Source organism: Octodon degus, unplaced genomic scaffold, assembly GCF_000260255.1.
Source record: "Octodon degus isolate 3935 unplaced genomic scaffold, OctDeg1.0 scaffold00021, whole genome shotgun sequence".
NCBI classification, from domain to species: Eukaryota; Metazoa; Chordata; class Mammalia; order Rodentia; family Octodontidae; genus Octodon; species Octodon degus.
In genome coordinates this window covers 6,801,801-6,813,466 of record NW_004524597.1, presented here as the reverse complement: position 1 = coordinate 6,813,466, position 11,666 = coordinate 6,801,801, and the positions used below count along the sequence as shown (strand labels likewise).

At 47.4% G+C, this 11,666-nt stretch overlaps 1 long non-coding RNA gene across 2 annotated transcripts in view; it reads right to left on the bottom strand.

The window, feature by feature from the left end:
- Positions 1 to 3,727: 3,727 nt before the first annotated feature.
- The window catches only part of LOC111815763, a 13,012-nt gene continuing 5,073 nt past the window's right edge, over positions 3,728 to 11,666 (bottom strand). Inside the window, exon 3 of one of the 2 annotated variants that reach the window (XR_002820404.1) lies at positions 3,728 to 3,780. This is a non-coding gene — a long non-coding RNA (uncharacterized LOC111815763). Of the gene's footprint in view, positions 3,781 to 6,498; positions 6,656 to 11,666 lie in introns of those variants that run through there. The other variant, XR_002820405.1, reaches the window with a different exon arrangement.

Genomic DNA, 11,666 nt, shown 5'->3' with positions numbered 1-11,666 from the left:
ACACACACACACACACACACACACACACGGATCTGTGGCTTATCTGTGGTATTAATATCTCATGGTGGGGGGAATCTCAACAAAGGCTCCTTGGGACCAGTAATAAAGAAATAAATAAGACCAGCTGCCCAGTGGTTACCCTTGGGAGCCAGACTGCCTTGGTGTACAATCTCAAATCTAGGATGGATTAACTGTGTGGCTCTGAGCAAGCTAGTTTACCTCTCTGATCTCAATGCCCTCATCTGTAAAACTAAGTAATAATATCTACCTTTTAGGCTTTCTTTTTTTGGTGGAACTGGGGATTGAACTCAGGCCCTTGCATTTGCAAGGCAAGCACTTATTCTACTGAGCTGTCTCCCTGGCTCCCTTTTAGGCTTATTTGAAATAATAAATAGGTTCCTATGCTTAGAATCAGGCCAGGTCCATACATCTTCCACAAACATTTATTTTGATGGTTATGAATGCTGTAGTTATTATTACCGTTATTAATTGGTACTCTTTTTTATGAATTTAGGACAGGGTCTACAGGGTGTACAGGGTCTCACTACATATATTGGACTCGTAGTGATCCTCCTGTTTTCAGCCTCCCAAGTGCTGGGATTACAGGTGTGCGCTACCACGCCCAGTCTCAATCGCTGGCTCAGCACACCCCAGGGTCAGGGCCTGCACAGCACACCGGGGATCCAATGCTGGCTGCTGCACTCTGCCTAAGCAGGTGCTTTAGTCCACTGAGCTATCTGGTTGGCCCTAATTGGTGCTCTTTAGCCAATTCAAACTGTAGGTCCTGCATGCCTCCTGGGCCTCCTCTCTAACCAGCTGTGCCAGCACTGTTTTGGTTTGTTTTAGACAGGGTCTCACTATGTGGTTCAGGCTGGCCTTGAACTCTTGGAGTTCCACCTGCCTCAGCCTCCTGAGGGCTGGGATGCCAGGCAAGGCTCACCTGCCAGCACATTTTACAGAACACTTGACAATCTACATATGTACAGGTCACTCTCCCCTCTCTGAGGCGCAGACTCTGCCCGCCTATCATTATGTGGCGGGTCCTCTGTACCTGCATGCAGACACCAGATCCAACAGGCGCACTGGTTATATCCTGCTGTCGCAGATTTGTGCGCTCATTAGGATGGTTTCCCAGAAGATGGCAGTCAAGCATCTGCATCGTCACCTGTGGTGCAGATGGCTGTCAACACTGTAAGGAAGGAGTATCTAATTCCAACAGAGGTGCCCAGTGGACCAGAGGCCTGCCCTGCTCAGCGCCAAACTGAGAATTCAGGGAATACTAGGTGACGGAAACACAGCTCTCCCTTCCTCACAAAGCACCTGGAGATTATGGTCTCTGGGGTGGCTCAGCATCCCCCAGTAGGCCTGCTGGGCCAAGGAGCTGGTGGGGACAGTCAGGGCCATTCCGACAGCGGATGGGCACCTGCAGGAAGATGGCAGACATCCACCTTCCCACCCAGCTGCTGCCAGAGAGCAGCCCAAGATGGTGCCTGCTCCATCCCTGTGTCCTGCCCCCACCCCGCTCTGACCTTGTCAGAGAAGTGTCAGCGGTTCACCAGGCAGAGCCTCACCCACAGGTCTAGTTCTGCCACCAGCTCAGTATGAGGTGCTAGGCAACCTTGGACTCTTCCCTGAGCCTGGATGAGTTAGAGGCTTAACGCCGAGTCACATCAGCTCATGGACTTCATCTCACTGCTCAAATCACAGCCTGCCTGAAATGAGGCGGCTGGATAAAAGGGGGCGATTTATTAGTGCTGGCTGCAGGCGGCCCACCTGAGGATTGCTCCCAGCAGCACAGAGGCAGAACAGGAGAAGCTGCCGAAATGCTGTTAAGCTTGCTGTTTGGAGAAGTGCTGGAGGCTGCTAGTTCTCTTGGGCTGTTCTGCAGGAGGACCTTGTCCTGCTGGCTTTCCTGAAGAATCTTGGAGAAGCTCTGGTCCTTATCTTGAGCATCACTTCCTGGCTCCCGGGGGAAGATGGTGCACTGCTTAGCCTCATAAAGCTTGTAGCACTGGCTTCCGGGATGGGAACTCGGCTTTCCTCATCCCTGGAGGAGTTCAGGATCTCACTGTTGCTGAGGATGGCTGTGGTACCTTTGGGGGAGCTCTGGTGTTTTAGTGTTGCTTCCTAGCTCCAGTTCAGATCCCTCAGCCTGCAAGCACAGATCCTTCATCCCTGGCATAGACTTTCTAGCTTCCACCACTGACCTTTGGGCCTTCCCAGCACAGATCCGTGAAGTAGGCCTGCATGAGACTTTGCTGTGGGCTCTAGACCTCTAGTTGGACTTGTGGGAAGCATTGTCATGAGTTCTAGGCTTTCTTTTTTTAAAAAAATGTATTTTAGTACAGGATCTCATAGGTTTCACTACACAGGTGGGACTCGTAGTGATCCTCCTGTTTTCAGCCTCCCAAGCACTGGGATTATAGGCACATGCCACCACATCCAGTCTCAGTTGACCCCCCACCATGGCACACCGGGGATTGAACCCTGGTCTCTGTGCCTGCCTAAGCAGGTGCTTTAGTCTGTTGAGATATCTGGCTGGCCCCAAGTTCTAGGTTTTCACCTGGACTCATGCAGGATATAGGATCCAGGCCCTCAGCTGGATTCTTTAGTATTTAGTGTGTGGATAGATTTCTGTACCTGTTGTATATGATTGGGTGAATCATTGTAAAATATTATAAAACATGTCCTGGATTATATTGTGTGCCTTGAAAAAAACCCAAACCAGAGGGTCAGCCAAATAGCTCATCAGATTAAAGCACCTGCTTAGGTAGATACAGCAGCAGGGGTTCAATCCCCAGAGTGCCATGCCGACCCCACCCCCAGGGCACGCTGAGACACCATTGAGACTGGGCGTGGTGGCACTTACCTGTAATCCCAGCACTTGGGAGGCTAAAAACAGGCAGATCAGTACGAGTCCACTCTATATAGTGAGACCCTGTAGACCTGCACACTCTGTGCTAAAATATAAAAACAAAAACAAAACAAGGGGCCGGGGAGATGGCTCAGTAGAATAAGCGCTTCCCTGGCAAGCGCAAGGGTCTGAGTTCAATCCCTGGTTCCACAAAAAAAAAAAACCCAAACCATGACACCCACTGAAGGTCTGTATTGTAGGAGGCCCAACACTATGCAAAATTGATAGAGGAAATCTCAGCCAACCACAAGGACATATCTTCATACATCTATTAGAATGGCTTAAAAATTGTCAGTCACAGGGCCAGCCAGAGAGCTCAGCAGACTAAAGGGCCTGCTTAGTCAGAGCACAGTGGCCAGGGTTCATTCCTGTGTGCCATGCCAGCCCCACCCCTGAGGTGCACTGAGACATTATTGAGACTGGGTGTGGTAGCCCATGCCTATAATCCCAGCACTTGGGAGGCTGAAAACAGGATGATCACTACAAGTCCGATTTGTGTAGTGAGACCCTGTAGACCCTGTACCAAAATATATTAAAAAAAATTGTCAGTCACTGTCAGGTTCTAGAGAAAATGTGGAGCAACAGGAATTCTCAGACTATCCTGGCAGGGGTACAAGATGGTTCTGAGACTCTTCACACAGCCTGACAGTTCCATACTCCACCCCAAATACCACACTAGGGACTTGACCAAGAGGAATGAAATATGTGCTCTCACTAAACCTCTGCATTATTGGTTATAAAGATGAAAATATACAAAACCACCACAAACTGAAAACAACCTGAATGTCCTTACCTTGGTGAGCCAAGGTAACCCTCCATTCTGAGCTCTACGTCGCAAGTGCCATGCCTCAGAGAACACCTCAGTCCTGGGAAAACTAGGATAATTGGTCACGCTAGGAACAAATAAACCGGTGCATCCTACAGTAAAATAAAGGAAGAAACTGCCAATAAGTGGTAGTATATGGGACAGGCTAACTCAAAGGTTTAAATGCAGTATAATTCCATTTATGTGACTTTTGGATAAGACAAAACTATGAGGACACAAAACAGATCAGTGACTAGCAGGTGTGGGATTTGGGGCTTGAGCTGGCCACATAGGGGCTGTTATGGTTTGTGTCTAGTTGTCCCCTCAAAGCCTCATGCAGTCATGGGGTGAGGACTTCTAGAGTTTGTGTTAACTCATGATCCACTGGGATTATGTGTGATCCAAGGCTGGGATTAAGGGTTTTAGTACTGCTGGGATTACCCATAGGTGGGTAAATACTGGGAAGTACCCACAGGTGTGAGTACTTCCCCTACCCTGGGGCAGGTAATTTGCATTACATTGTAAGGTGGGAAGAAAAGCTAGCTGCTTGAGCTGCTGCTACCCCTCCCTTGCACTCTTGCTCTTTGCCGCCACCGACTTGAAAGGTTGCCCTCTGCTATGTGCTGCTCTGCGTTGGACCCAGCTGAGTATGGACTGAAACCTCCAGTAACTGTGAGCTAAATAAACCTTTTCATTTTGAGTGTCGGGTATTTGTCCCAGCAACGAGAGAAGAGTAACTAAGACAGGGGCCCAGAGGTCTTTCAGATCTGGCAGCAAGTGTCGTATAATTGATTATGGAGGTGGTGACATATAGCTGGATACTTCTGTCAAAAACTCATAAAAGTGAGTGCTAAAAAGACAAACTAAACTACATGCATTCTTCAATAAACCTGACTTGAAAAAGTCACTACTGTCATTGAGCACTTCTGTTTTGGGGGAAGAGAAAGATGACAAATGCCTCAGTTCTACCTAAGGGTGGTCATTGAGAGCCACAAGCCTGGGTGAGCTACCATGGCAGTGGGTGTTCAAGCAGGAGCACAGAATGTGGGGCTGAGAAGTCAGAGAGACCCCCGAGAGGTAGACGGAAGTTCAGGAGGACACCCGGAGAGCGGAGACCCAGAGCCAGGGAAGGTGTGCTCACAGGACAGGGAGGGATCCAGCTCCTCAGCACGCTGAGGGTCAAGCAAGTGGACCCTGGGAGCTGACCCTAGCCTTGACAGCAGAGAGCTCAGCGCTCAGCAGGCCTCAGGGAAAAGTGGAGGCTGTGAGTCAGAGAGAGAATGGAAGGGAGCAGGGATGAGCCCTGCTGAGGGAAGGTGCGCAGGGCTAGGACACCCAGAGGTGACCTCAGGGCCCAGGGGGCTCTATCTGCTTGAGCCATGCACAAGCCCAGGATGGTGACTCTCTCCCTAGCTGGGGCCCTCAATCCACTGTTGGCCTCTCCTGCTCCAAGACCCCACAGAGAGCAACAAGTCCTTCTCCTACTGCAAAGCACACAATTCAGTAGGCTCTTAAAGCAGATGGAGGTGGGACAAGCCCTCCAAAGCCTGGGCATAGCCTCAGGTACAGGTGTACAGGTCCTAGAATCTGAGGCCTGCAGCCACTTCGCTAAAATTAACACTCTCAAGTCCTAGGAACAAGGGCTGTCCTGTTCATCCTCCCAGCAGGCTCACTGCCTGGAGAAGGGACTCTTGCAGACCCAAGCCCCTGTGAACACCCTCCTGTCACACACACGTTCACTCATGAAGACTCCAATAGCCTCAGTTCCTAGCAGAAAAACTGCCTAGACAGGAGGCACAACCTAACGTGGCTAAGATCAGGGATCTGGGCTCATTATTATTTTTTCCCATTATTTTTTTTAAAATATTTATTTTTATTTATTACATTTATTTATTGTGTGTGTGTGTGTGTGTGTGTGTGGCCAGCTCAGCCCACCAGGGGGCGGGGCTGGCTGGCATGTGGTGCTGGGGGATTGAACCGAGGTCCCTGTGCTTTGCCAAGCCCGTTTCAAGTAGGTGCTTTAGACCACTGAGCCATCTCTCCAGCCCCTTTTCCCATTATTTTTAATAGTTTTTTTTAAATGTATTTGGTACATGGTGGGGGCTGAGGAGATAGCTCAGTTGAATAAGCGCTTGCCTGACAAGTGCAAGGGCCTGAGTTCAATCCCTGGCTCCGCAAAAAAAAAAAAAAAAAAAATTGGTACATGGTCTCACTACACAGCTTGGATGGGCCAGCTCAGCACACTTGGGGGTGGGACCAGCATGACATATGGTGCAGGGGATCAAATCCAGGTTCCTGAGCTTGCCTAAGCAGTCATTTAGTCTGCAGAGCTATCTTGCCGACCCCTGGGCCCATTTTTTTTTTTAAATTTTTAAATTTTTTATATTTTTTTTCCTGGACCCATTATTAACATCCCTAACATTCTTTTTCCATCCCTAACATTCTTGAACCCCAGTTAGCTGTGACGAACACAGCTAGCCTTCCCAAAGATTTCCTAGTTGCAGCCCCACCATTTTCTCAGAGATATAACAGCTGTCCATCAAGCAGCTTGCATCAGCCCACCCCCTCTGAAGCACCTCCATGACAGCTACTGCTGTGATTGGACCAATCAGAGGTCTCCAGATGGACCAATCAGCAGACCTGAATTTGAACCAATTATTGGCCTGAAACTGCACCAATCACAGATCTGCAGCTGCTTTATTTATTCATTTATTTTTAAATCTTTATGTTCCTTGAGCCTGGAAAGAGACCCTGGAGGATTTGGAAACCGCGTGTGGACCGGAGGCTCTGAAGGACGATGAGGATGAAGAGGAGACGCTGCCACATTCCGAGGCTGTGGACGTGTTCCAGGAGGGTCTCGCCATGGTAGTGCAAGACCCACTCCTCTGCGACCTACCGATCCAGGTCCTGTGTGTGGAGGACGTATCATCTGATCTCTGCGGGAGAGAAACTCACAGAGGACCAGAAAAAGCTCCGAGTTTATGGTATCCAGAATCAGGATGAGCTATCCTTCATCAAAAAGCTAAGGCAAAAGTGAACCTCGGTCAAGGGCAACTTTATTCGTGGTAGTGGAGCTTTCCCCAGCAAGAAGGATTCCCTCCGGTCATTGTCCTCATTAAGTGTCAAGATGACTGCACTCACAGTGTGCCTAGTGGATGCAGCTGTCAGCATGAATCCCGGGTTGGCTGTTCTTGCTTTCCTATGAACTTGACCTGACTTCTTCCTGGATTTAAAAACTGGTTACAGGGCTGGGGGCCTGGCTTTATGTATCAAAAAAACCTATTTGCTTCAGATTTTGAAGTCAGAAAGCCACAGTACCCTCTGTAGGAGGGTGTGGATTTGCCTCATCACAGAGGGCAAGTTATGGCAGAGAGCTGGTACGGGTGAGTCTTAAAGTCTAAGAGACCATACCTGAGTCCTGTGACCACACCACATGCCTATTACCATGATCTCCACAGCAACGATTTATAAATAAAAGCTAAGCAGCTGTTTCCTGTTTAAAAAAAAATCCTGATGTTCCTTTATAGGAGCAAGATCCCCGACCAGTAAATAGTGATGAATTCACTAAACAGAGACCTGTACAGAAATCGCACACTATCCACCTTGACAGGTTAGGGCCGTACTTCGGCTATTGATGGAATAATTCAATTTATAAAGTTTTATACATCAAAAAGCTTTGAATTTAATGAGGCTGTCTGCTAATTTACTCCTGAAAAAGTGAGTGGCATTTAATTTCAGCTCTATTTTACAGCAGTAAAAAGCTTATGAATTAGGAAGCCTCTCAAAATGCTCTCCCCATGGTAGCTTTGAGCAGAGTCCACTGTTTTGTCCCACCCAGACTCATAGTGGTGTCTCCATTTCCTCCTAGACCCCTGGAGCTCCAGGGACAAAAGTGCTCCTAACCTTGGAGAGCCCCTTCCTTGGCTGGACACTGCTGCAGCCCCAGCACACACCCCAGCAGCTGCCCCCCATGCAGTGAGGCACCAGAGCACCAGGCCTTCCGCAGCTGCCTTACCAGCAGCACTCCCTCACACTCCTCAGGCTAGACTTAAAGGGCTCCTTCCAGCGTAATGACTCCCCTGTCCGGCAGTGCAAGCTCTGTTAAAATAAAGGCTCACATCAGTAGTCCTGTTAATCTGTTTGTGATTTATTTTTCAGGTAGTGTGGGCCCCAAAGGTCATGTAAATCTAAATTATTATCTATCCTTAGTCATCTGGAGACAGCATTAGTCTTAAAGAGCAATAAATACTAGGCATGGTTAGTTCTGAGGACTCCCTAGAACAGTAGCCAGTAAAGACCAACAGCAGGGACCAGCACCCAGCAGGATCAACCTATGGTGCCTGGCACAGGCTGACACTGGATGTTGATGGCTGGCAATGGAGTGACTAGCAGCTGGCTACGTCAACCACTGGCGTGATGTCAAGCATTATCTGGTGTCATCTGGTGACATCAGAACTACTAGCGTAGCTCTGCTTGGCTGATTCATGATTTCCATCTCAACTGAGGAAAAGAACCCTCAACTGATGGGCGCCACCAGGACTTCAGATGCGAGCCACCATACCTGGCTACCACACACATTTTTTATCTTATAATTTTGGAGGTCAGACATAGGCCTTGCTGGGTTAAAATTAAGGTGTGGACTTTGTGTTGGTCTCCTTTTAGCCTAATATTGCCACGGTTTATGTAGTGATATGAGTCAGAAGCTTACTGTCCCAAGGCAGCAAGGGACAAAGAACAGAGCCTAAGCAAACTGGTCCCTTGTAATTCCAGCAAGTTGGAGACAAGGTAACAGATTCCTGGAGCTGGCACCCTGTCTGTTCTTTGTTCTTTTACCTGAGAAGTTACCAACTAGTGATAAGTAAACTTAGAGTTTGGTAAATTACTTATAGAAGGCGACGCAAGTAATAGCTTGCTTACAACAAATTAGTTATGCACATTCCTTAGCGTTTGTATCCCGCAATAAATGTGAGAAGTTTCAGTGGCATGGAGCTCACTTAGAGAGAGACTAAACTCAGTGAGACCTCTGAAGCTCTATTAATCCAGTCTTCCTGTTGTTTCTTTTGGCTCCCACTGATAACATATAATAGATTTATCTGCATTGTGACATGTACCAGTCTACTTTCTTTTATTTTCACTAATATTCTCTCAATTTGTAATCCTCCTGCCTCAAACTCCTGAGTAGTTGGGATTACAGGTGTGTACCTCTGTTCCGAGCTACTTCATTCCTAGGTTTTATTTTAGGGGTACTGGAGATTGAACTCAGGACCTCCACACTAAGCTACATTCTCAGCCCATCCTCCCTTCCCTCCTTATTTCTTGTATTCTGAGATAGGGTCCACTAAGTTACACAGGCCAAGTTCAAACTTACAATCCTCCTGTTTTAGCCGCTGCCATGGTTCTGGATTACTGGTGTGCACCACCACACCTGGGTGTCCAAAGGTATTTATTATTTGATGTTTGTTTTTTCAGACATGGTCTTGCTATGCAGTTCAGGCTGGCCTTGAACTCACAACATAACCTAGGCTGACCTTGAGTGCATAGTGATCCTCCTGCCTCAGCCTCTTGAATGCTGGGATTAAACATGTGGACCACCACGCCTGGCCATCCAAAGGTAGTTAAATTCTCATCCTTACAGGTCCTGAGGCAGTAATAAATATGTATGCCCATATGCATAAAGAAGGGAGCGAACCAAGAGGCTGTGTAGGACGTGGCCTTGAACTGTTTCAGGAGGCCAGAACTGGCATCATCTTTGTGGGCACACACCTCCAACAAGTAGGGAACTGTGCTGATGCTTTCCTTACAAGATCCACATGAGAGATGTCACTGAGCACAACCTCACACTGAAGAGTTTTAGGGTTCCCAACACATAGAAATGATAATATCTCCCAGCACTTGGGAGGATGAGGCAAGAAAATCAATGTGAATTCAAGGCCAGCCTTGGCTAAATAGTGAATTCACAGCCAATTTGAACTATACAGCAAGACCCTGTCTCAAAGAACAAAAACAAAAAAAAATTCTGTGATACCATGAGACGTCTCCACAGGAAACAGTGACCCAGCCCAGTATCAAAGTACCGAGGCCAACAGACCCTGCTCTGTGTCTTCGCATTCCTGACTGTGTGCATGACAGACATATCCCGGATATGATCTTTGCAGGGAGAGCTGGTGAGGGAAATTTCATTTCTATGCCCACATAGTGGTTAAGACAAATTTGGCCTGAGGCTGTCTCTGTACTTTGAGAGGTGCTATAATAAACCACAAGGGAACTTAGCACATAAACAAACTGAATGCCTAATTTAGGAGTACAACAAACAGTACAGAGTCTCAGCCAATCACTAGCACCCAAGCTCCAGCCAATCACAGGCTACCAAAGGATGGGACCATGTCCAAATAAGGCACACACCTGGCTGTAACCAGTCAAGCTATTTCTCTACTTCCCTTCTCTCTAAAAACTCACTGGCTACTTGTACAGCTGAACACTTTTTCTGGCTCTGAATAAGCTTGATTTAATAATCATTTCTATGCCCAAATACTGTAAACTTTTATATCTAACTTATCAAAAGTTTTCCTTTTAACACCATCAAGTATATCCAGATTCTCTTGCCAAAAATTGGAAGCAAAGTTGGGCATGGTGGTGCAGGTTTATAATCTCAGCACTCAGGAGGCTGAGGCAGGAAGGATCACCACAAGTTTGAGGCCAGCCTGGGCTAGACAGTGAGGCAGTGGTCTAAAAAATAAAATAAAAAAATAAAAAATAAACCCACAAAAAGACCCCAAACAAACAAAAATGCAAAGTAAACTCTTTCCTACACAATCAAAGTTTCTTTACAATTACAGCAGGCAGATTTGCTTTCAAATGCTATCTAAGCCAGGTATGGTGGTGCATGCTAAGGCAGGAGGATAGCCTGGGCTATACAATGAGTTCAAGATCAGCCTGCACAAAATGTGACCTTGTCTCAAAAAAATGGAACCATCCTTTTTATTTTTCGAGAATGGATGAAGGAATGTGTAGGTGGATGGATACCATGTTGCCACAGGGAAGATTAAAACCCCTTTAAGTAGGTAATCAAATGTTTTAAGTTTTCTCCCATTTTACAAGTTTTTGGGAACTATCTACAGGACACAGCTAGACAAAGAGCAGGCTGGCTTGGGCTGCATGACCTCCAAAAGCTGCTGTCAAAACCTGACACCTAGGGGCCGGGGAGATGGCTCAGTAGAATAAGTGCTTCCCTGGCAAGTGCAAGGGTCTGAGTTCTAGGCTGTCTTAGAAGAAATGAATTCAAGACGACCTGCTCACCTCCAACCTGCAGCTCTTCTTCTCCCTCCACCGCTATAATCTTAGAACTCCCAAACTATGAGGCCCAGCAAACCTTTCCCGTCACACCAATGAGAGGCTGACTGACACAGGCCCCTTCCCAAACACCACCATGCTGGAGGTTAGGGCTTTAACATATAAATTCTGGGAAGCACAATTCAGTGCATTACACAGTGCCACAGTCCTGGAAAGAGTCCCAAGTGTGTCCTGTTCTCACATCTCCTTCCACTCCAGACCCAGCATTGCTTGCTCAGTTACCACAAGGCCAAAAGGAAGACAAAGCCAGGCTTTCAACATAGACACACTGTGCAGACCAAACATTTTGGAACAATCGTGTGTGCTTTTCAAAAAACACATCGCATGGATTAAAGAACCTGCAAGTAAGCCCAGGGACCAGGGGTTCAATCCCTGCCTGGGGCCTCGTGTGCCAACCCGCCCCCAGGGCACACTGAGATCATGATTGAGACTGGGCATGGTGGTGCACACCTGTAATCCAAGCTCTTGGGAGGATGTAAACAGGAGAATCACTACAAATCCGATCTAGTAGTGAGACACTGAACACACTGTATACTCTTCCCTAAAACACAAAAACACATCGCTCCCATTTTCCTTAGAATATGTCCTTTTTAAAAA